This window comes from Delphinus delphis, chromosome 21, assembly GCF_949987515.2.
Source record: "Delphinus delphis chromosome 21, mDelDel1.2, whole genome shotgun sequence".
In the NCBI taxonomy this organism is placed as follows: domain Eukaryota; kingdom Metazoa; phylum Chordata; class Mammalia; order Artiodactyla; family Delphinidae; genus Delphinus; species Delphinus delphis.
Genome location: NC_082703.1, coordinates 7,575,765 through 7,598,097, shown reverse-complemented (window position 1 = coordinate 7,598,097; position 22,333 = coordinate 7,575,765).

Sequence of the window (22,333 nt, the reverse complement as noted above, 5' to 3'; positions counted from 1 at the left end):
AAATGGAAAGGTTGCATGTTAAACAGCTACCTTTCTGTAATGATGAACCACACACACACACACACACACACACATTTCTTAAAGACCTTGGGAGTTATATTTGGGCCAGAGACCTCTTAGATCTTGACAAAAATTGGGTGTGTCCACATGTGGAAGGACTGGGGAACTGTGTTGGGGATCACAGACCTATCTTTGCTTTAGCTGTATCCCTTGATTATATATATCCTTGGAATTATTAGTAAAGTTTGATACTAGGTAAGACCTCTGATTCTTTTCAGTTCAACAATGTGACAGTTGTGTTATCATGGATATTTAAACCAAAGAAGGAATCTCTACAAATGGAATTTCACATATTAAGATTCCTTCTTAGAACCATGGCAAGTGTGTAATCCAATTGACTGTCATCTTTTCTGCATACTTGGAATGTAGTTCTTGTCTATAATAAGGCCAAGAAATATTTGTGGGTGTTATTGAGTATTACTCAGAGTTCTAATATAAGAAGAAAATGGAAGAAAGTAAAGAGAGGAATAAAATGAAAGTGAAGGATATAATAAGAAGAAAAGAAAAGGAAAACAATGAGGGAGAAAGGAAAAATGATAAAGAGTGTCATATGTTGGAAAATAGTAGGACCTTCTCTCAAATTGCTGCAGGTGCTGTTTGACTCCAGCTCAAAGGTTGCACGCTGCTGACTTGGAGCAGAGGAACCAAATGCTAACATGCCAAGCTTCTCCTGAGCCATCAAGTTGAAGCCAGTTGACATAAGGAAAATAGGTTTACTCAAGGAGAAAGCATGACTTTATTTCAGAAGTTGGAAAATAAACTGCGTTGAACTAATGTGAATAATAGCAATAAATTAAGGTGGATGGAAATGAATATTGCATTTAGTTCTGGTCACCAAACTTATACACGGATAAAAATGGACCTAAGGAGAATAATCAGAAGATTCAGTCCTATGTCAGGTCAAGACCTGGTGGATATTTTCGAGATTTACCAGGGGGAAAATACATGAATGGTTTTTATTAGGGGGAAAAAAACTTGTGCTGTGAATACAATGAAAACATAATGGTGAAGAGTTCAGGAAAACAGATTTTGTTTACAAATAAGAAATAGTATTTTGACAAAAAATAACGTACAAGAATTGAATGGAATACCTTGGAGAGGGTGATTTCCTTGACATTTTATGACTCTTAGCAGAGGTGCTATAGATTAAATACCAGAAAAATGATTGAATATAATACATGTTGTTTACTTCTAATTCAGAATATCTATTATTTTATTGCACAGAAGTGGATGTCTTATGTTCTCTGATGGCTCCAATTTCACTCAGCATAGCATATGAAGCTTCTACCGTGGTCAACATGGCCCTCTAAGATATGCCTCTTGTTATTCTTTGACTTTGTTTCCTGCCACTCTTCATCATTCACTCTGATCCGGTCCTGTAAGCCTTATTATAAATCTTTGAATATGCCTGCTTTTTCACTTTCTGTCTCCTTTTCTTGGGACATTGTGTCCTTAGCTATCCAAATTCACATGACTCACTTCCTTACTTCACTGAGCTCTCTGCTCAAATGTCACTTCATGGGAAAGGTTTCCATGACCATGCTACCTAAAATAGCATCTCATTCTTGACCTTCTTACTCTGTTTTAGTGTCTTTATGGATGTTATCACCGCCTTACATTAGGATTTATTTACTTATCGTCTATCTCTATCACCTAGAACGTAAGCTGTATAACAGCAGGGACTATGATTTGATTACTACTGTGTCTCCAGAGCTTAGAGTGATAACCTGATACATGGTGTCGGATCAGTAACTCTACCCAACCACGTGTGGCATTCTCAAAGGAGCATCTACGGATAGTTTGATTACTTTAATGCTACTTGATAAAAAAGGGCAAGTGTGTGTGTGTATGTGTGTGCGTGTGTGCGTGTATGAGCAACATGCATTGCATATATGCATGTCTAAACCTCCAGCATCTTCTTCACATTTGGCTAATTTAGTCTACCAGGGAGACATGTGCAAGACACAGCTGGAGACAGAGGGAACTGAGTATAGTGGCATAGATATCGTTGTTCTCATTCTGAAACTTACGTTTAGGATATTATCCATGACTAAAAGCATTATAAACATTTCAAATGAATATAATTTATCCCATGCTTACTTCAGGAAAGGAAAGAGAACACAAATGTCAGTGATGAGTTTTGAATGATTCATGTAAACTCTTCTTGGAAGAATTTACATTGGTGGAACTTTCGAAAGCCCAAGGGCTAGGCTAGAAGTAAACACAGCCCAGAGACTCGTTATATATCTCACAGTGCTCATCATGTAGCTAAGTTTTGTCTAGTATATACTTCTACTACTTGGAAAATGATGAGGTGTACCCGCTACTACAGGTTTCCATTTGACAGAAGGAGAAATGGAGGCTGAGTGGCTTGTCCACCTCCAAATAGCAAGTTAAAAGAGCATGGCCACCATACCCATTACCCTTTCCTTGTAGACTTTTCATGTACAATTCTGAACTATAGAAATTGCAGCAACTTGAATATATTTAGAGATGCTTTCATATGAATGCCTCCCTTTCCACTTGTCACATGCTCAAACTAGGAGCTTCATAATCTGCAAACCCTAGAAATCAGAAGCTTCAGAACAAACTTATCACTTTGATAGCAGCAGGAGACTCAGTGTATGTCAGCCTTCTCTGAGAACAACCACTTGTCAAAACAGCCTAAAGAATACAAACGCAATAGAAGTTCATGCCAGAAATAGAGAAGGATTTCCCAGGACTCTTATCAGGATAACTCACTTTCAAGAAAGATGCCTAAAAATCAGGAGAGTAGAGTCACAGATACTTCCAGCATCATGTCATGTCCACTCTTCCTGGGAAGAAGAAAGAAAGTAGAAGGAGATATAGATAGATAGATAGGTAGGTAGGTAGATAGATAGATAGGTAGATAGGTAGAAAAGAAGAGAGGGATGACAGAGGGAGGAGGGAGAGAGAGGGGCAGGGAGGAAGGAAGGAAGAGGTTCATGCCATCTGTTTGTCCCCGTAAAGAGCTTTTCTAAAAGTACCTCCCAGTGACTTGTACCTACACTTCATGAACCATGGTTGTGTCACATGAGCATTTCCTGTTTTAAGGGAGACTAGCTCTTTGCCTTTAAGCTGACACGTTGCCATCCTAAATAAGATTAAAATTCTGTTAGCAAGGAAAAGGAGGAGAATATATATTGGGAGAACTAGTAGCATTAGTTGCTGCTGCCACAGGGACAAGATCTCCTAAATTCTCACAACACAGGTCTGATTTTTATTTTACAGAGAGAGGAGGAAAATGTCTCTTTTTTTTCTTTTTTTTGGAAAAAGATAAATATTCCAGGCAATTATGTGCATTTGTGAATCATTCTAATTTCAGCTTCAGCATTCAGTTGAGTGGCAGGACAATCTATGTTTCTCTTGATTCCCTTCCCCAATAAAACATCTGCCTACATACTAGAATTTTTATTAAAGGAGCACAGGGAGCTTCAACATAATTCATCTCTAACTCTTTTTCTGGCAAGTCCTTGTATAAAACAATCTTCCCTTTAATAGGAATCTGATACTCTTTTTCTGGCATAAAACTTACATTCATCTGGTATAATGAAGGTTTGTTTTTGAAGAGAGAGACTTTTTGCCAACAAAATGAGAAACTGTGGGGGAGGATGGATGTTATATTGTTATGGAATGATATATTATTATTTTCAAAGCTCTGAGGAGAGATACTCAACCTTGTCAGCCTTGATTTATGTTTGTTCATTCTGTGATTCAATAGGAAGTTCAGGTGAGCTTTACTGAAATATTTTGTTATGTATTTTTCTACTGAGTGCAATGAAAAGCATCCTGTACTCCCGACCTCACTTTTCATTTCCACTGTTAAGAGCTAAGCTTTTATTGAATGGATGCTGCATATTTTTATGACTAAAACGTTATTTACAATCTATATATATGTACCTAACTAAAAATGACCTTTCCAGGGGTACTTGAAATCAGATTATTAATGGAGAGATTAGGGTATATGTTTGGAAAAGTTTTAAACATCATTTTTAGGGTAGCTAAGTTTTGAACAAAACCCCTAAATATTTTCTTACTTATAAAAGTTTTTCTACATGAATCACAGAATCTACTTAAAAGCAAATATAGAGGCATATCCTACTTTAGAATGTAAAAATAAGTCCTGAAATGTAACTGGATTACTTCAGTATCACTTGGGTTTATAAAGGTATGGAGTAGTAAATAAAAAGACATGTAATTATTTTTTTTTAAGTCCACAAAGGCCTTCTAATACATATGGGTAGAGAGTATATGATAACAATGATATTTCAAAATAGTAAAAAAAAAAGAAAAAAAGATGAGATTGTTGAAAAAATAGTGTTGGAACAAGAATTTAGTTATAAGGGAAAATAAAGCTACATATGTAATTCCTTCTTTATACAAAAGATAGTTCCATAAACATAGGTCATGTGTTTGATGATGTTCAAGGGAGTAAGGTCTTCTTAATTGCATAAAATTTCTGGTGTGTGTGTGTGTGTGTGTGTGTGTGTGTGTGTGTGTGTGTTATAATCCCATAATGTAAGGCTTGTCTTTTTACTTTCTTTGTGGTCGTTTTTTTTTTTTTTATGTACAAGAGTTCCTAATTTTAACAAGTTAAATTCTCAAATTTGTGCTTTATATCCAGTTCTTTTATATCCTTCTCAAAAGCTTTTGCCTACTCTAAGGCTATGAGGGTAACATTCTTTATTATTTTGTAGAATCTTTATCATTTTACCTTTTACATTAGATTATCCAGTTGATCTCTCTTATTGGTAAGTTTATTCTTTGTTCATCACACTGCCATGTCACATTGTCACAAATTAAGTGACAATGTATATGCAGGTCTGTTCTAGGCTTTCACTCTGTTCCCTTAGTTTGTTTGATTAGAATTGTAGCAACACCACATTATGATTTTCTTGTTTTATTGCTGTGGCTAGGAATTCCAGTACAATATTGAAGAGAAATGGTGATGGTGAGACTTCTTGTTTCATTCCTAACCTCTAAAGAAAGGTTTCAATATTTCATAATTAAATACATTTTTAATTTATATTTTTATCAGATTAAGAAAGTCTTCAAACTTTCTGTCTTCTTTAAAATTGTCTTGGATATTTTTGGACCTTTGTTTTTTCATATACATTTTAGAATTAGCTTGTTAATTTTTACTAAAAACCACATTAGGATGTTGATGCAATCATACTGAATCTTTAGGTCAAAATGGAAAGAGTTCAGATCTTATCCATGATCATGGTGTGCCCCTCCATTTATCTAAGTCGTAAAGTTTATTTCAATCATATAGATAGATAGATAGATTGATAGATAATTTTAGTTTTATGTGAAAGAATCCGGCATTTTTTTTTACATCTTTATTGGAGTATAATTGCTTTACAATGGTGTGTTAGTTTCTGCTTTATAACAAAGTGAATCAGTTATACATATACATATGTTTCCATATCTCTTCCCTCTTGCGTCTCCCTCCCTCCCACCCTCCCTATCCCACCCCTCTAGGTGGTCACAAAGCACCGAGCTGATCTCCCTGTGCTATGCGGCTGCTTCCCACTTGCTGTCTGTTTTACGTTTGGTAGTGTATGTATGTCCATGCCACTCTCACTTCATCCCAGCTTACCCTTCCCCCTCCCCATATCCTCAAGTCCATGCTCTAGTAGGTCTGTGTCTTTATTCCTGTCCTGCCCCTAGGTTCTTCATGACATTTGTTTTCTCTTAGATTCCATATATATGTGTTAGCATAGGTATTTGTCTTTCTCCTTCTGACTTACCAGCATATTTTTAATTTTATTTTTTTCTAAAAGAGACCTTTTAGAGTAATGTTTCCTTGAGAGTTACTTTAGTACTGTTAGCTATGTTTTACTTTTTTGAAGTCTTTACTGAAAGTCTCATGTTCCCAAAGGGGGTTCTCCACTCTGGCTGGTGGTAACTCAGAAGATTCTCAGGTCTCGGTAGACACTGGAAATTGTTTGGCTTATAGTTCCAAGTAATTTGCTTTCCCTAATGTTGTTGTTTGCCTGGATTCATGGAGTTTTCCCCTAGAAAAATAGAGATTGCATTCGACAAAACACTCAAGGTGTCTCTTTATAGACTTCTGGAGCTCTTTCTCCGCTTAGCTCCCTCCTCTGTGAAACTCCCAACAGCAAATTCTAGCTTCTTCAGCCTCCCTGAATTCATTATCTATCTCTTCTATTCAGTGACATCTCTGAACTCTGAGTTCCCCTCCATTCATCACAGACCAAAGACTGATTTCAGGAAAAAAGACAGGGCAATTGTAAGGCATGTTTCATTTGTTTCCATTATTTTTCAAATCATAGGCCTTTGCTGCTGTTATTCAGTGTCTGAAAAGTTGTTTCTCATTTTTCTCCAGTTTTCAAGTGGTTTAAGACAGGAAGAACTGTGCTATAGCAGTTACCCCTTCATGAGCAGAAATAGAAATCTTTTGTCTACATTTTTTCATCTTGGTTTTCATGCATTTGGTCCTCTCTCCTGCCATGCCTGCTAACATTTTATTCAGTACTGGTTATTGTGCTTAAGAAAATTGAGGCTCTGTGGTGTTTTCTTCCTGTAGAGAGGATTTACTTGATGTCTCAGTCACTAAAGTAGAGGCAAATTATAAACTATATTTTCACTTATCACAAAATCAATTGTATCATATGTATAAAATAGAATAGTATAGAACTTTTATAATAAAATATAGATCTGTATGTGCTGATATGTAAAGATACCTGTAATGTATTAGTTTGTTAGGGCTGCCATAACAAAGAACCACAGACTGGGTGGCTTAAACTACAAAAATTTATTTTCTCACATTCTGGAGGCTATAAATTCAAGATCAAAGTATCAGTAATATTGGTTTCTTCTGAGGGCTTTTCTCCTTGGCTTGTAGATGTCTATCCTATTCCACGGCCTCCCATCAATATGACCCCTTTTTACCTTAATTACCTCTTTAAAGATCCATCTCCAGATCTAGTCACATTCTGAGGTACTGGGGGTTAGGACTCCATCATACGAATTTTGCGCAAACGCAATTCAGCCCATCCCGTATATCATAAAGAAAATAAAGCAAGGTATGAATAGTATATGTAATAAGTCATTTATTACAAGTAATAAGATTTCACTTGCTTTTAAAGTATTTGCATATATGTATTTGCATAAATGTGTAAGACTTCAAAGAAAGTGTTAATAGCAGTTTCTCTGAGAAATTGGACTGAGGGTTCATGGTGACAGAGGAAAGTAAGAGTAGGAATGCCTTTTAAAATCTTTCTATACTGTTTGCTTATTTTGCCATACTTCTGTATTACTTTTATAATAGTAAAGAAAGATCAACTTTACAGATGCTCTCATTTTACTGATGAGTAAATCAAGGGCCAAACTCGCCTGGGGTTACTCAGTTATTTCCAGATAAAGCCAGAAGTCCAAGTTTTATAACTGCTGTATCTGTGATCTTTTATGCTTGTCAAATAGTCATTCTGCCTCACATGGTAATTGGCTATATAGATCTTAACTTTCCATTTCACTACTTAGGTTAAGTTTCTGCTGTGGTTATTTGAATCACATGATAACCACTTAGAGTATGTTACACGAAGAACTTAGTAAAGTTATTGTGTTTAGGTTTCATTGTTCCTCAGCTTGATTGTGTTCTGTTTTCAGGTATAAGTTTAATACGACTTTATTTTAAAAGAAAGAGCCTTACAGTGTAGTAGGTCATTCTATTCTGAATTTTCAGCTCCTCTCCACAAATATTGCATTACCATCTCTCTTTACTGTGGGTACCTTGGCAACTCCAGGCCTCCCTGATCTTTGGTTATCTCAGTAAAGCCCCTTGTTCATTCACCTTCCAACTTAACAACAGGTCTAATCCTCAACACACTTCCTTTGTTACCTGGCACGACTTTAACCTTTGCCCCTAATTGTCCTCCATGATCAGGCCTCCACTGACCTCCTATAATGGACCGGCCTCCGCTGTGTCTCACTGTGTGACTCCCAGAAATAGAAGTAAGGCTTCCTGACCCTTCATGTGGTATTTTCTCACTTGAACAGTGTGGAGAAAATGCAGTTGCGAATACTACTCTCGTGTGACAGGCTCTGTAATTCACTGTGAACAGTGAAATGTCACTTCATTACAGGATCTCCACTTTAAACACAGTTCTTTGGCTAGAATTAGAAAGGACCTGGTGTGGCAGAAGCAGCAGCAGGATTTCAAAGAACTTCGCTTTCAGGTGGCTTGGACAATTTGTTCTGAAACTGCACATGGTTTTGAATTTATTCTCTTTTAAGTGAGTCTCTCATCTGGTTCTGTGAAGATGGAAGACTCAATTAAGAAACCACTGTGTGGCAGTCTCAACTGGGTCCTTTATCCTGCTCAGTGTGGAGGGGAAAAAAAGACTCCCCAGAGCAAAATGTACCATAACCATTTCACTTGACCTGTCTTTACTGACTGGGTCATTCAAAGTTTGTTTCTTTTTTTTTTTTTTTAAAGGAGGAAACATAAAAGACATTAAATGGCTTAGTTGTTTCCTTTTAAGCACAGGGGCTGAGAGGGAAGAGGTCACTATGCCAAGGGTGGTCACAAGATGGTACCCTGTCTGTTAGCCCCCTAGGAGGTTGCTGAGGCTTCCTCGTTTTCTTCACTTTGCCTCAGCCTCTCTCACCCAAACTCCTTGATCTTACCTGTTTTTTTTTGTTTTTTTTGTTTTTTTTTTTTTGCGGTACGTGGGCCTCTCACTGCCGCGGCCTCTCCTGTTGCGGAGCACAGGCTCCAGACGCGCAGGCTCAGCGGCCATGGCTCACGGGCCCAGCCACTCCACGGCATGTGGGATCTTCCCAGACCGGGCACGACCCCGCGTCCCCTGCATCGACAGGTGGACTCTCAACCACTGTGCCACCAGGGAAGCCCGATCTTACCTGTGTTTATCAGCAGAGTCAAAAAATTGAGAAATCAGATTGACCTGATGTCCTCTTTTACATAAGTCTATATACAGATCTCCAAAGTTGGGAATGGGAAAACTAGGTGCATAAGATGATCATTTGGGATGCTGAAATAAAATATGAAAACATATTTATTTTCACCTAAATATAAGAACAGAGTTAATCTTCAGTCTGTTTAATTTATGAGTTGATATCTGTGCCCCCCATCATGTTTCCAATAGGGAGACCGGATGTCTGGAGGGACAAGTGAGAGAAATGTGGTGCGATTGAAAGTGGCGATCTTTCTAGTGCATTTGTTTTTAGTTGTTGTGTTATCACAGTGTATATATGTGTGGATACCTTAATTTATTGATTACTTTACCCAGATTTAACTAAGCCAGTCATCACAGGTGGTTTAGTAAAATTTCTGCAAATTGTACAAGGAGAAAATATGAAACAAAGATGCAACACAAAAAAATGTCAAGAAAATAGAGGATTTAGCACTTTTAAACTTAGAATGAGCTTTTTATCATCCATATTAAAAATTAAAGACAAAAATGATTTAATCATGTCTGCCACATTCAATCAGATTTTTGCTAGTTTAAAAAGTCATCAATAATATATTCATGAGAACACTATAGATTTTGTCCTATTAATTATTAGACAAATTAAAAAAAATTAATTTCATTTTACTTTATCCTTTTAAATGTTTTATTTTCAGTAGATTTTACAGTGTGCATCATAATAGTACAGTAGTACATGTATATAATATACATCATACAAAAATCATACAACTGTTAGAGCTATATGTTCAAACGTTTATTGGTAGAGCACATCATCAAAACTGTAGAGACCACTGGTGAGATTTTTGCTTCCCTCTGACCAGAGGAAGAAAAACATTGTGTTTTGAGCCAAGGAAAGGCCTTGCTGGTCATCACTGGGGCAAACCACATGGCTTCCGCATGCACACAGACTGGCGCCATGTGCTGTGGGCCATGCATATTTGGATAAGCAAGAGGAGAAAAGAGCTCAGGGAGAGGTGAAGCTCTTCCCAGAGTTGTTTTGGGATCATACTTGAGCATCTGAATTTTTCAAATATTAGCACATTTCATCTGGGTCAATAAGGGCTATATTACAAACATACCTAGGATTACAAATATCCTAGGTAAGGTCTAAAAATGTTTTCACATCCGTTACCTCCATCACATTCCCACCCTAGCCCCAGCAAAAAACAAGCAGAAAACTCCACGTGTGTCACACCCCCTCATTAGTAGATCAGACCAAATCTCCATTCAAGGAGAGAGAATGCCACTCACGGCTTCCTTCCTTCAGAGATAAGGAAACTCCTTCTCAAGAAGGAGGTCGCTTTGCTTTTTGGTGCACTGTGCATTCCACAACTCGTGGTTAACTTTGCGTTGATGTGGATTTCTACTAATAGACATTGAGCAGGGCCAGCACCCTTGGAAAGGCTAGCAAACTTCGTATCAGCAGATAAGTCTCATTAGCAAATAATTCCTCTGATTCTCCAAGACAAGACTACAGAAGGTGAGGCCTCATTCTTTCTGTTCTGCTGCCCACAGCTTTGGGTCAGTGCACTGATTGCCGTTTCCTGAGGTTTCCGTATGTCAGGCTTCCATAACCCTGCTCTGGACCATCCTTAGTTTTGCTACATGTCTCTTATTACGAAATACTGAAAAGACTAGTTCTGACAGCTACTTGTATGTTCATGAATAAAAATCTACTACACTGCAGGATTTCAGTTTTATAGCATCTGCCTGGATTGCACTTACTTAGGTAGAATGCCATCAAGCATGACTATAAAAAAACAACAACACTGTGTGACTTTCTTTTTATGTATTCAAGCTACACTATTTACATTCTTCTCAGAAAAAGAAAGTGCACATATATGCATGGGAAGATAGGGTTCTTCTGAAACTGAACATGTTTCATGAGAACTAGTTAAAGTCATCCTAATCTTCACAATTGGCATGAATATTTTTCCGGGTCAGGAAGCAAGACACGGTATTGGTACATCTATGTTTTGTCTAGAATACAGGATCAAGAAAGCCATGAACAATCTACTTGCAAAAGTAGGTACTGAAACTAACCTTTGGGAGAACTTTACGTCCTTGAGCTGCTATTTTCCATGAGCGAGTTAGTGAGATTCACTGAGATTTACTGTTATTAAAATTCTTCCTCATCACTACCAGCATCATTATCACCCCCAGGTGGATATAGCACTTTTCTTTCCAGATGCTTAAGTTGCTTTACTTATGTTACTGTAGTCATTTTTAAATATGCTTAAAATATAAGCCCACACACTTATCCACACAACACCTCCCTATGGAGAAAAAGGAAAAATAAAATGATTTAAATTGGCATTTTCCCCATAGTCTCTGGCCACAGATGCCAGTGGCCGTTCCAAAGCTACAGCACTTCGTCTATTCTTGTAGTATTCCAGGGAGATAAGAATAGTCATTATTCATCTAATAAGAAGTGAAACAGAGGTGCAGAATGTAAAAATGACTTGTCCAAGGACACATTCTGAATTAGCAACATTGCCGATAAGTTAGCCAAAGCCTTGTAATCTTTGCATCAATCTTCTTCATGCTCAGATATGCAGATTCAATGATACAGATTTTATTGAGATGTACTCTGTGCAAGTCAGAGGCTTTGAACTCCTGCAAATATGATGACCACACACCTCAGAGATGGTAAATAGGGCAAACATACACATGTATGGATCGCTGAGATTTTATGGAAAGAAAACAGAGTTTAGAATGAAGTTGAAGTGGATTTGAAGCTATCATCTTGATATGGTTCTTAGTAGCTCAGAGACATTGGGTAAGTTAAAAAATTTCTTTGGTATTGAGGTTCCTCATCAAGAATAAGAGAATAGGGCTTCCCTGGTGGCGCAGTGGTTGAGAGTCCTCCTGCCGATGCAGGGGACGCGGGTTCGTGCCCCAGTCCGGGAAGATCCCACATGCCGCGGAGCAGCTCGGCCCGTGAGCCATGGCCGCTGAGCCTGCACGTCTGGAGCCTGTGCTCCGCAGCGGGAGAGGCCGCAACAGTGAGAGGCCCGCGTACAGCAAAAAAAAAAAAAAAAAAGAATAAGAGAGTAACATTACCAAGTGTTAAATGAGATTGGCACATGGTGAGAACATCATGTATTATAGCTGTTGTTTTTGTTACCCATATTATTACTATTACTGTTATTGTTATTGTAATGACACTGAGCCCTTTTATTTTGGAATGCAAAGACTCTTTTAGGACTTAATAAAAATAAAAAGTGCATATATTTAAGATGTACAACATTGTGTTTTAATACAAATATACATAGTGAAATGATTACTACAGTCAAGCTAATTACCATATCCATCTTCTCACGCAGTTACCACTTTATCTTTGTGGTGAGAGCACCTGAGATCTACTCTTTTAGCAAATTTTCAGTGTACAGTACAATGTTGTTAAGTACACTCACCGTGCTGTACATTAGATCTCTAGAACTTATTCACCTTACATGACTGACATTTTGTACCCTTTGACCAACACCTTCCAATGTCCTCCATCTCCCCACCCCTGGTAACTAGTGGTCTACTCTCTGTTTCTACATATTTGATATTTTTAGATTACATACATAAGTGAGATCATACAGTTTTATTTCTGTAGTTTTGTGGGGAAAGTGAGATTCCCCGGGGGCTGATGCATCTTGGTGACATGATGACCCTTAGGCCTATCTCTCAGCTTCTCACAGACACCATGTTTGTGAATAAAGTTGGAGAATGGAAAATAATAATAATTATAAAAACAAACAATGGACTTATTTCACATAGCATAATGTCCTGCAGCTTCATTCATGTTGTTGAAAGCGGCAGGATCTCTTTTTTCCAAGCCGAATGATATTCCATTATACATATACACCGCAATTTCTTTATCCATTTATCCATAGACAGATACTTTGGTTATTTCCATATCTTGGGTATTTTGAATAATGCTGGAGTACAAAGACTCTTGACTACTAGTTATGGTTGGTAGGCCTTGGTGAGTCCCGTGTGAATAATTTGCTTGCTTTCTGGTTCCACGCATCCCCTCCCTCCTCTGCTTAGACTCAACCCCCAAATTTGGGTTCAACTCCACCCCAGACTCAGAATGCCCACAGTTAGCAGGACTTCGGGGAACACTAGTGAGTCAAGTGAATCAGCACCAACTCTTGCCGTCTGGGAATACTTTTCTGTAGTACACTCCTTTTTGTAACTGGCGCGCTGCCTTGGGACCAGATCTCAGTCTTGAAGTACACTTGGCACAGTCACCAAGGTCCCACAAACCCAGGACTCTTTAAAAAGTCTTGCTTTAATCAGTTTTCACGATTCTAAAGTCAACCTCACACTTGATTCCATGACTGGCCCCGATCCCTGCTGGGGGTGATCCTTTCAGTGAACCTGCATATTCTCTGCCTAAGACTTCTTAAGGGATCCTCCATGATTAAGGAACAGCTTCATATGCTGGATTGCCAGTATCTGCCCAGCGTCTGAACCTCATAACTATCACCAGATCTTCTGAAGAGAGCAGTTGTGTGTCTACACATGTTTCCTCCCAGTATGTTAAACCTTGATCCATTTATGCTTACCCTACACCGGTGAGCATATTCAAATGTCAGACCCTCATCTCTCCCACTCACCTCTGACTTAACTTTTCTTAAGACCATTTCTTCCATCTAAGGAGACTCTAGACTCCAATAAGGAGAGGAGCTCCTTAAAAATTTCTTACCCAAACCAGATTTGTGGCCCATATTGGTATCTAGGAAAATCAAGATTATATTGAATATCAGTGGAAAGTTGACACTGAAAATAAGTCATCAGATAGAAGTCTGAGTGACATTCTGAAAGAGCTAAAATAGGACATGGGCATGTGGGTTGGGATGGCTACGTGGTGGTGTAGGCCCCTGCTAAGCCCAGAACTTCAGGTCTTTCGGCACTAGTTCTCAGAGACACCACCTTCTTCCTTCCTTCTCTTTGCTTCTGATAAGATGATGTCTCCCCAGTCACAGTTCTGTGGCCTCAGCAGCATCAGTTACTTGATGGACCCAAATTTGCCACAATTAGAAACACATTATAAATTTTCATAGGCCTATATGGCTTTATGTAGAAAACAACAGGTAGACTTTTTCAGTGTAATCTGTACCCCCATGTTTTTCCTGGATCTGGAATAAAATTGCTTTCTTGTATTTGATACTCCATTTTGCTAGGATGAATGCCTGAAAAGAAATTAATGACAAAAACAAAAAATGCTTCGAAGAGTGAACAGCATCAAGGCTTGTAACAAGAGCCTCGCTGGCCCTCCACAGTACCACTGACAACAGTGAAGAGGGAACCCCTGCATCCTGGGTACTGCTAACAAGTCCCTGGTCTCCCAATACCCCGACTCTCACCGCCACTGCTTATCTTGAGACCATCAGGATGATTATCATTATGTCCTTTATCCCTTTTGACATCATCTCTCATCTCTTGATGCTAAAATATGGGAAAGAAGGGATCCCCCCACTTACTGACCCCACTTAGATCTTCCTTGTCATCTTTCTAGCCCTTGTTTCCTCAGTAACACTTATTTTCATTCTTTACTGTTTTTTTCCTTCTCTCACGAGAATGTAAGTCCCTTGAGGACAGGAAGTTCATATGTTTTTGTATGTTTTATTTACTACAGTATAACAGAGTAGCATTTTTGTTGAATAATCTGAACATAGCACTATATTAATACTGTAACAGTAATAGTGCTAATATTTTTACACATTAAACACTTTTAATAAGCTAAGTATTGTGCTAGATTCTCTGAATATATTATTTCAGTTTAGGTTTTTAACACTTCCATGAAATAGGCTCTTTCATTAGCCCTACAGCATAGAGAGGTTGAGTAATTTGTTTACAGTTGCTCAGCTGATAAAAGACAGAGTTCACAAGAAGTCTACACTCAGTCTTCTTTTGCAGACATTTGACTTCCTGGACTCTGGGCAGTGTCTGCAGATGCAGGTCATGATATCATATTTTTTTAGGACCAATACCAACAACCCATTGCATCACACCACAGCTCTCCTGGACTTGATTAGTTTTTTTCCTCACTCCCTCCAGGCTGTTTTCCTCTCATTGATTGGATATAGAAGGATGGCTTCTCCTTGCCTTTATTATTAGTTTACCTAAGCCAAGCTTTAATGAATAGCCCATACCCTACCTGGTATTTGTTTTTTAGATTGTGCCTATTTTAGATTTGTAACTCCCATATTAAAGTTATTGAAGTGTTTCTTTTGTCCCATGGCATGGGTTAATATAGTATTTAATCCACTTTGGTTTTGCTGTCTATATTGGACAGATACAGCTACAGGGTCAGCAGGATGGCTTCTGGCCATACTCTTGATCTTTTTTGATGACTCTTTTTCCAATGTCCCTGCATTTCACTGTGGTACTCAACCTTCTGAAGTGGAAGGGAAGAAAAGGAAGTGGCTTGTGCTAGAATACGAAACCCCTATATTTGGCTCTATAACTATTACATGCCCCCAAAGCGTGTAAAACTTATACTAGATAGAGGGAAACAATTCAAGCCACACCCTGGATATTTTCTTTCCTTTTTTTTGAGCTTTGAATTTTATATTGGAGTATAGCTGATTAACATTGTTGTGATAGTTTCAGGTGCACAGCAAAGCAATGATATTTTTCCTTTAAACTGTATCCATTCTATTTTACTTCATCAGGTTATGATACTTAATCCTCTCTTTCCTCTCAGATTATGAGTTGATTTTTTTCTGTGAGGAAATAATATTTACTTGGAAATAGACATGGTGTAGCTGTATAAGAACAATCAAAATTTTTGCTTTGGAGTCTAATTAAGACCATCCATTTGAAACCCTCAACATATATTTCTAGTTCTGACTCATTCTCTGGCTTTGACCTGTCTTTAGGCATGATGTAATAACCACAAACTACCAACTTTCTTCAAGTACTGCTGTTTTTCATTCTTTTAGCTGTGGTATGTAATACTATATTTCCCTTTTACCTCCCACTTCTTAGAAGTTTCTCCTGTCTAATCAATTCTAGGTATAGATATAGGTATAGGTTGCCAAAACTTTGAGTTTCATTTCAAACCCAATTTCTTTAATATAGGTAACCTCAATTTAAGAGCTACAACTTCACTACCCCTTTTAAAATATCTTTCCATCTTTCCTTCTTTCACTCCTTCTTTTCTTCCTTCTTTTTTTCTGTCCTTTATTCCTTCTCACTCTGTGCTCTTTTTATTTTTGTTTGTTTGTTTGTTTTTTGTTAGCATCTAGTACAAGCTACTCACACTATAAAATATGGGAAACAGGTGAATATAGCATAGTGTCATTGCTCAAGGGATTAATATTTTCTATATAGGAGAGAATATTTTCTATACGGGAGAGAATATTTTCTATACAGGAGAGAATATTAATATTTTCTATACGAGAAAGACCTATACAAAAAAATGTGCTGGGCCTCCAAATAAATTGTACTAAGGCTTTCCCTTGAAATCTCTCATTGAAATGACTAATATAGGCAAATTTCTGCATCAGTTATGAAAACTAGGAAAGAAGGCTACCCATGAACTTGAAACACTGGTGGATTTCAATGCGATGGAGGTCTGCTAAGACTGGCTATAGAAGGCGAATCAAACCTAGCAACACATGAAAAAGGTTCACCAACAGTAAATAGGATTTATCCCAGGAATGCGAGCTTGTTTTAAGTTCTGAAAATCAAACAAGATAATACAGCAAATTAATAAAATAAAGGACAAAAACCACATAGTCAACTCAATAGAAATATAAAAAGCACTTGACAAAAATCTACCACTCATTCATGAAAAAAATACTCAACCAAATAAGTGTAGAAGTGAAGTTCCTCTACTGATAAAGGTCATATACTAAAAACAAAAACGAAAAGCATAAAACAAAAAACAAAACACAATGAACTTCTTATTTAAGGATTGCATGTTTTCCCTCAATTGGTATATCTTCTTTGTAAATATACCTATTTAAATCCTTTTTCAAGTTTTAAATGAGTGATTTTTTTCTTTTATTATTGAGTTTTAAGTGTTCTTCATATATGTTGTGGATACCAGTCCACTATCAGATATATAGTTTTCAAATATTTTCTCCTATTTTATCAGCTGATGGTTGATTTCAGGTCTGGGGCAGAGAAACTACAAATAACGTCTTATGGCCAAGAAAGCAAGTAAGTTCTCAAAGACTAAGAGGAGCATGTTCAAAAAACATAGGGTCTGGCTTGGACAAACTACCACTGGCCAGTTCTGGGACAGTTTTAACAAGTCTATAACTAAGAAACTAATGATCATAATTTTATAATTATAAAAGAAACAAATGAATTAGAAGGGAGAGTGAGAGAAGAAAAATAAAACTTATATGCTTCCAGCAGATATAGTTATCACATTGTCAACTTACTTTTAAATTTAGGACTAAAAGAAAAAGAATTAAGCATCTAGCCTGCCTATTTAGGAAATATCCAGTTGATAGGGGCAAGCTCTTTTCTGTAGAAGATGGTTAGACCACAAATGTAGAAGGATTTAAATATCTTTTAAAAGATCACTATTTTGCAACCTCCATTGAAATAATTGATTCAAGCAAGAATGCCAAAACTTTTTATTCAAAGATTGTTGGATAGCACCCTGGATGCAATTACCCCACAGATTATTTCCTAAACGAAAATGAATAAAAATTGACCCCACAATGAAGAGATCTGGCTTTGATCACCAAAGCTGAGCATTATAAATAGTGAGGCAACATGGTACTGTGTGCCTTTTAATGTAACGCTTTATGAGGTTCACAGCATCACCTGTGAATGATTCTTGCCAAAAAAAAAAGTAAAAAAAATGACCTGAATCTAAGCTTTCAGATCTAACTTTCAACATATAATAGATTCAAGGGCTGGATAAACAGGTTAAGTACCATCAAAAGTAAACAAACCCAAAAAGAAAGGGATGTAGTTTGTAAGTCAACTGACCTGTTCTCTTCAAAAAGTCAATGTCAGGAGAGGGGAAACAAGGGGAGGACTATTATAGAATAAAACCAACTGAAGAGCTACAGGAACAAAATGCAATACAGAGACCTTGACTGGATCTTGTTCAAACGAAGAAACAGAAACAGCTGTAGAAGACACGTTTGGGGAAAATTGAATAAGGACTATATATTAGTTGACATCATGGAATTGTTAGTTTTCTTTGGTGTGATAATGAAATAATGATTATGTGAGAAAATGTACTTATTTTTAGGAGTTTTGTGCTGAAATATTCAGAAGTGTCATACCTGCAAATCACTTCAAACCTTCAGCAAATGCACAAACACAAAGAGAGAACTAAGCAACGATAAAATATTAATATGTGTTGAATCTATGTTGTGGGTATATGGGTGTTTATAGGACCATTCCTTCAACTTTTGTCCATGATTACATTCTTTTATAATAAAAACAATTGGAAAAATAGCATCTTTTTCAGGCTTTGATTTTTATGATGCTTTTTTCAGTTTTACCAACACGTATAGAACTTAACCTCATTAAGAAATATGAAATTAAAATGCACTAAAAGCTGCTGCTTAATGTTTCTGGTAAACTTTCTGTTTAACTTTATTTTATTACTATTTTTTTAATTGAGGTTATTTTTTTTAACATCTGAATTGGAGTATAATTGCTTTACAGTGGTGTGTTAGTTTCTGCTTTATAACAAAGTGAAACAGCTATACGTATACATATATCCCCATATCCCTTCCCTCTTGTGTCTCCCTACCACCCTCTCTATCCCACCCCTCTAGGTGAACACACAGCACTGAGCTGACCTCCCTGTGCTGTGTGGCTGCTTCCCACTATCTATTTTATATTTGGTAGTGTATATATGTCCATGCCACTCTCTTACTTCGTCCCAGCTTACCCTTCCCCCTCCCTGTGTCCTCAAGTCCATTCTCTATGTCTGCGTCTTTCTTGCCCTGCCCCTAGGTTCTTCAGAACCTTTTTTTTTTTTAGATTCCATATATATGTGTTAGCATGCGGTATTTTTCTCTTTCTGACTTACTTTACTCTGTATGACAGTCTCTAGGTCCATCCCCCTCACTACAGATAACTCAATTTCGTTTCCTTTTATGGCTAATATTCCATTGTATATATGTGCCACATTTTCTTTATCCATTCATCTGTCAATGGACACTTAGGTTGCGTCCATGTCCTGGCTATTGTAAACAGAGCTACAGTGAACATTGTGGTACATGACTGTTGTTGAATTATGGTTTTCTCAGGATATATGCCCAGTATCAAGATTGCTGGCTCATATGGTAGTTCTATTTTTAGACTTTTAAGGAACCTCCATACTGTTCTCCATAGTGGCTATACCAATTTACATTCCCACCAGCAGTGCAAGAGGGTTCCCTTTTCTGCACACCCTCTCCAGCATTTATTGTTTGTAGATTTTTTGATGATGGCCATTCTGACTGGTGTGAGGTGATACCTCATTGTAGTTTTGATTTGCATTTCTCTAATGATTAGTGATGTTGAGCATCCTTTCATGTGTTTGTTGGCAATCTGTATATCTTCTTTGGAGAAATGTCTGTTTAGGTCTTCTGCCCACTTTTGGATTGGGTTGTTTGTTTTTTTGGTATTGAGCTGCATGTGCTACTTGTAAATCTTGGAGATTAATCCTTTGTCAGTTGCTTCATTTGCAAATATTTTCTCCCATTCTGAGGGTTGTCTTTTCATCCTGTTTATGGTTTCCTTTGCTGTGCAAAAGCTTTTACGTTTCATTAGGTCCCATTTGTTTATTTTTGTTTCTATTTCCATTTCTCTAGGAGATGGGTCAAAAAGGATCTTGCTTTGATTTATGTCATAGAATGTTCTGCCTATGTTTTCCTCTAAGAGTTTTATAGTGTCTGGCCTTACATTTAGGTCATTAATCCATTTTGAGTTTATTTTTGTGTATGGTGTTAGGGAATGTTCTAATTTCATTCTTTTAAATATAGCTGTCCAGTTTTCCCAGCACCATTTATTGAAGAGGCTGTCTTTTCCCCATCATATATTCTTGCCTCGTTTATCAAAAATAAGGTGACCATATGTGCATGGGTTTACCTCTGGGCTTTCTATCCTGTTCCATTGATCTATATATCTCTTTTTGTGCCTGTACCATACTGTCTTGATTACTGTAGCTTTGTAGTATAGTCTGAAGACTGGGAGCCTGATTCCTCCAGCTCTGTTTTTCTTTCTCAAGATTGCTTTGGGGGCTTCTCTGGTGGCGCACTGGTTAAGAATTCGCCTGCCAATGCAGGGGACATGGGCTTGAGCCCTGGTCCAGGAAGATCCCACATGCCATGGAGCAGCCAAGCCCATGGGCCACAACTATTGACCCTGCACTCTAGAGCCCATGAGCCACAACTACTGAGCCCACGTGCTACAATTACTGAAGCCCACACACCTAGAGCCCGTGCTCTGCAACAAGAGAAGCCACCACAATGAGAAGCCTGCACACTGCAACAAAGAGTTGCCCCCGCTCACTGCAACTAGAGAAAGCCCATGCGGAACAACAAAGACCCAATGCAGCCAAATAAATATAATAATAAATAAATAAAATTAAATTTAAAAAAGGATTACTTTGGCTATTCAGGGTCTTTTTTGTTTCCATACAAATTGTGAAATTTTTTATGCTGGTTCTGTGAAAAATGCCATTGGTAGTTTGATAGGGATTGCATTGAATCTGTAGATTGCATTGGGTAGTATAGTCATTTTCACAATGTTGATTCTTCCACTCCAAGAACGTGGTATAACTCTCCATCTGTTTCTATCATCTTTAATTTCTTTCGTCAGTATCTTATAGTTTTCCGCATACAGGTCGTCTCTTTAGGTAGGTCTGTTCCTAGGTATTTTATTCTTTTTGTGGCAGTGGTGAATGGGAGTGTTTCCTTCATTTCTCTTTCTGATCTTATGTTGTTAGTGTATAGGAATGCAAGAGATTTTTGTGCATTAATTTTCTGTCTTGAAACTTTACAAATTAATTGATTAGCTCTAGTAGTTTTCTGGTAGCATCTTTAGGATTCTCTATGTATAGTATCATGTCATTTGCAAACAGTGACAGTTTTACTTCTTCTATTCTGATTTGGATTCCTTTTATTTCTTTTTTTTCTCTGATTGCTGTGGCTAAACCTTTCAAAACTATGTTGATTAGTAGTGGTGAGAGTGGGCAACCTGGTCTTGTTCCTGATCCTAGTAGAAATCGTTTCAATTTTTCACTGTTGAGAATGATGTTGGCTGTGGGTTTGTCATATATGGCCTTTATTATGTTGAGGTAAGTTCCCTCTATGCCCACACTGTGGAGAGTTTTTATCATAAATGGGTGTTGAATTTTGTCAAAAGCTTTTTCTGCATCAATTGAGATGATCATATGGTTTTCTCCTTAAATTTGTTAATACGGTTTAGCACATTGATTTGCGTATACTGAAGCATCGTTGCATTCCTGGGATAAACCCCCCTTGATCATGGTGTATGATCCTTTTCATGTGCTATTGGATTCTGTTTGCTAGTATTTTGTTGAGGATTTTTGCATCTATGTTCATCAGTGATATTGGCCTGTAGTTTTCTTTCTTTGTGACATCCTTGTCTGGTTTTGGTATCAGGGTGATGGTGGCCTCATAGAATGAGTTTGGGAGTATTCCACTCTCTGCTATATTTTGGAAGAGTTTGAGAAGGATAGGTGTTAGCTATTCTCTAAATGTTTGATAGAATTTGCCTGTGAAGCCATCTGGTCCTGGGCTTTTGTTTGTTGGAAGACTTTTAATCACAGTTTGAATTTTAGTGCTTGTGATTGGTCTGTTTATATTTTCTATTTCTAACTGGTTCAGTCTCAGAAGGTTGTGCTTTTCTAAGAATTTGCCCGTTTCTTACAGGTGTCCATTTTACTGGCATATAGTTGCTTGTAGTAGTCTCTCATGATCCTTTGTATTTCTGCAGTGTCAGTTGTTACTTCTCCTTTTTCATTTCTAATTCTATTGATTTGAGTCTTCTCCCTTTTTTTCTTGATGAGTTTGGCTAATAGCTTATCAGTTTTGTTTATCTTCTTAAAAAATAGCTTTTAGTTTTATTGATATTTGCTATCGTTTTCTTCATTTCTTTTTCATTTATTTCTGATCTGATGTTTATGTTTCCTTCCTTCTGCTAACTTGGGGGGTTTTTGTTCTTCTTTCTCTAATTGCTTTAGGTGTAAGATTAGGTTGTTTATTTGAGATGTTTCTTGAGATAGGATTGTATTGCTATAAACTTCTGTCTTAGAACTGCTTTTGTGGCATCCCATAGGTTTTGGGTCGTCGTCTTTTCAT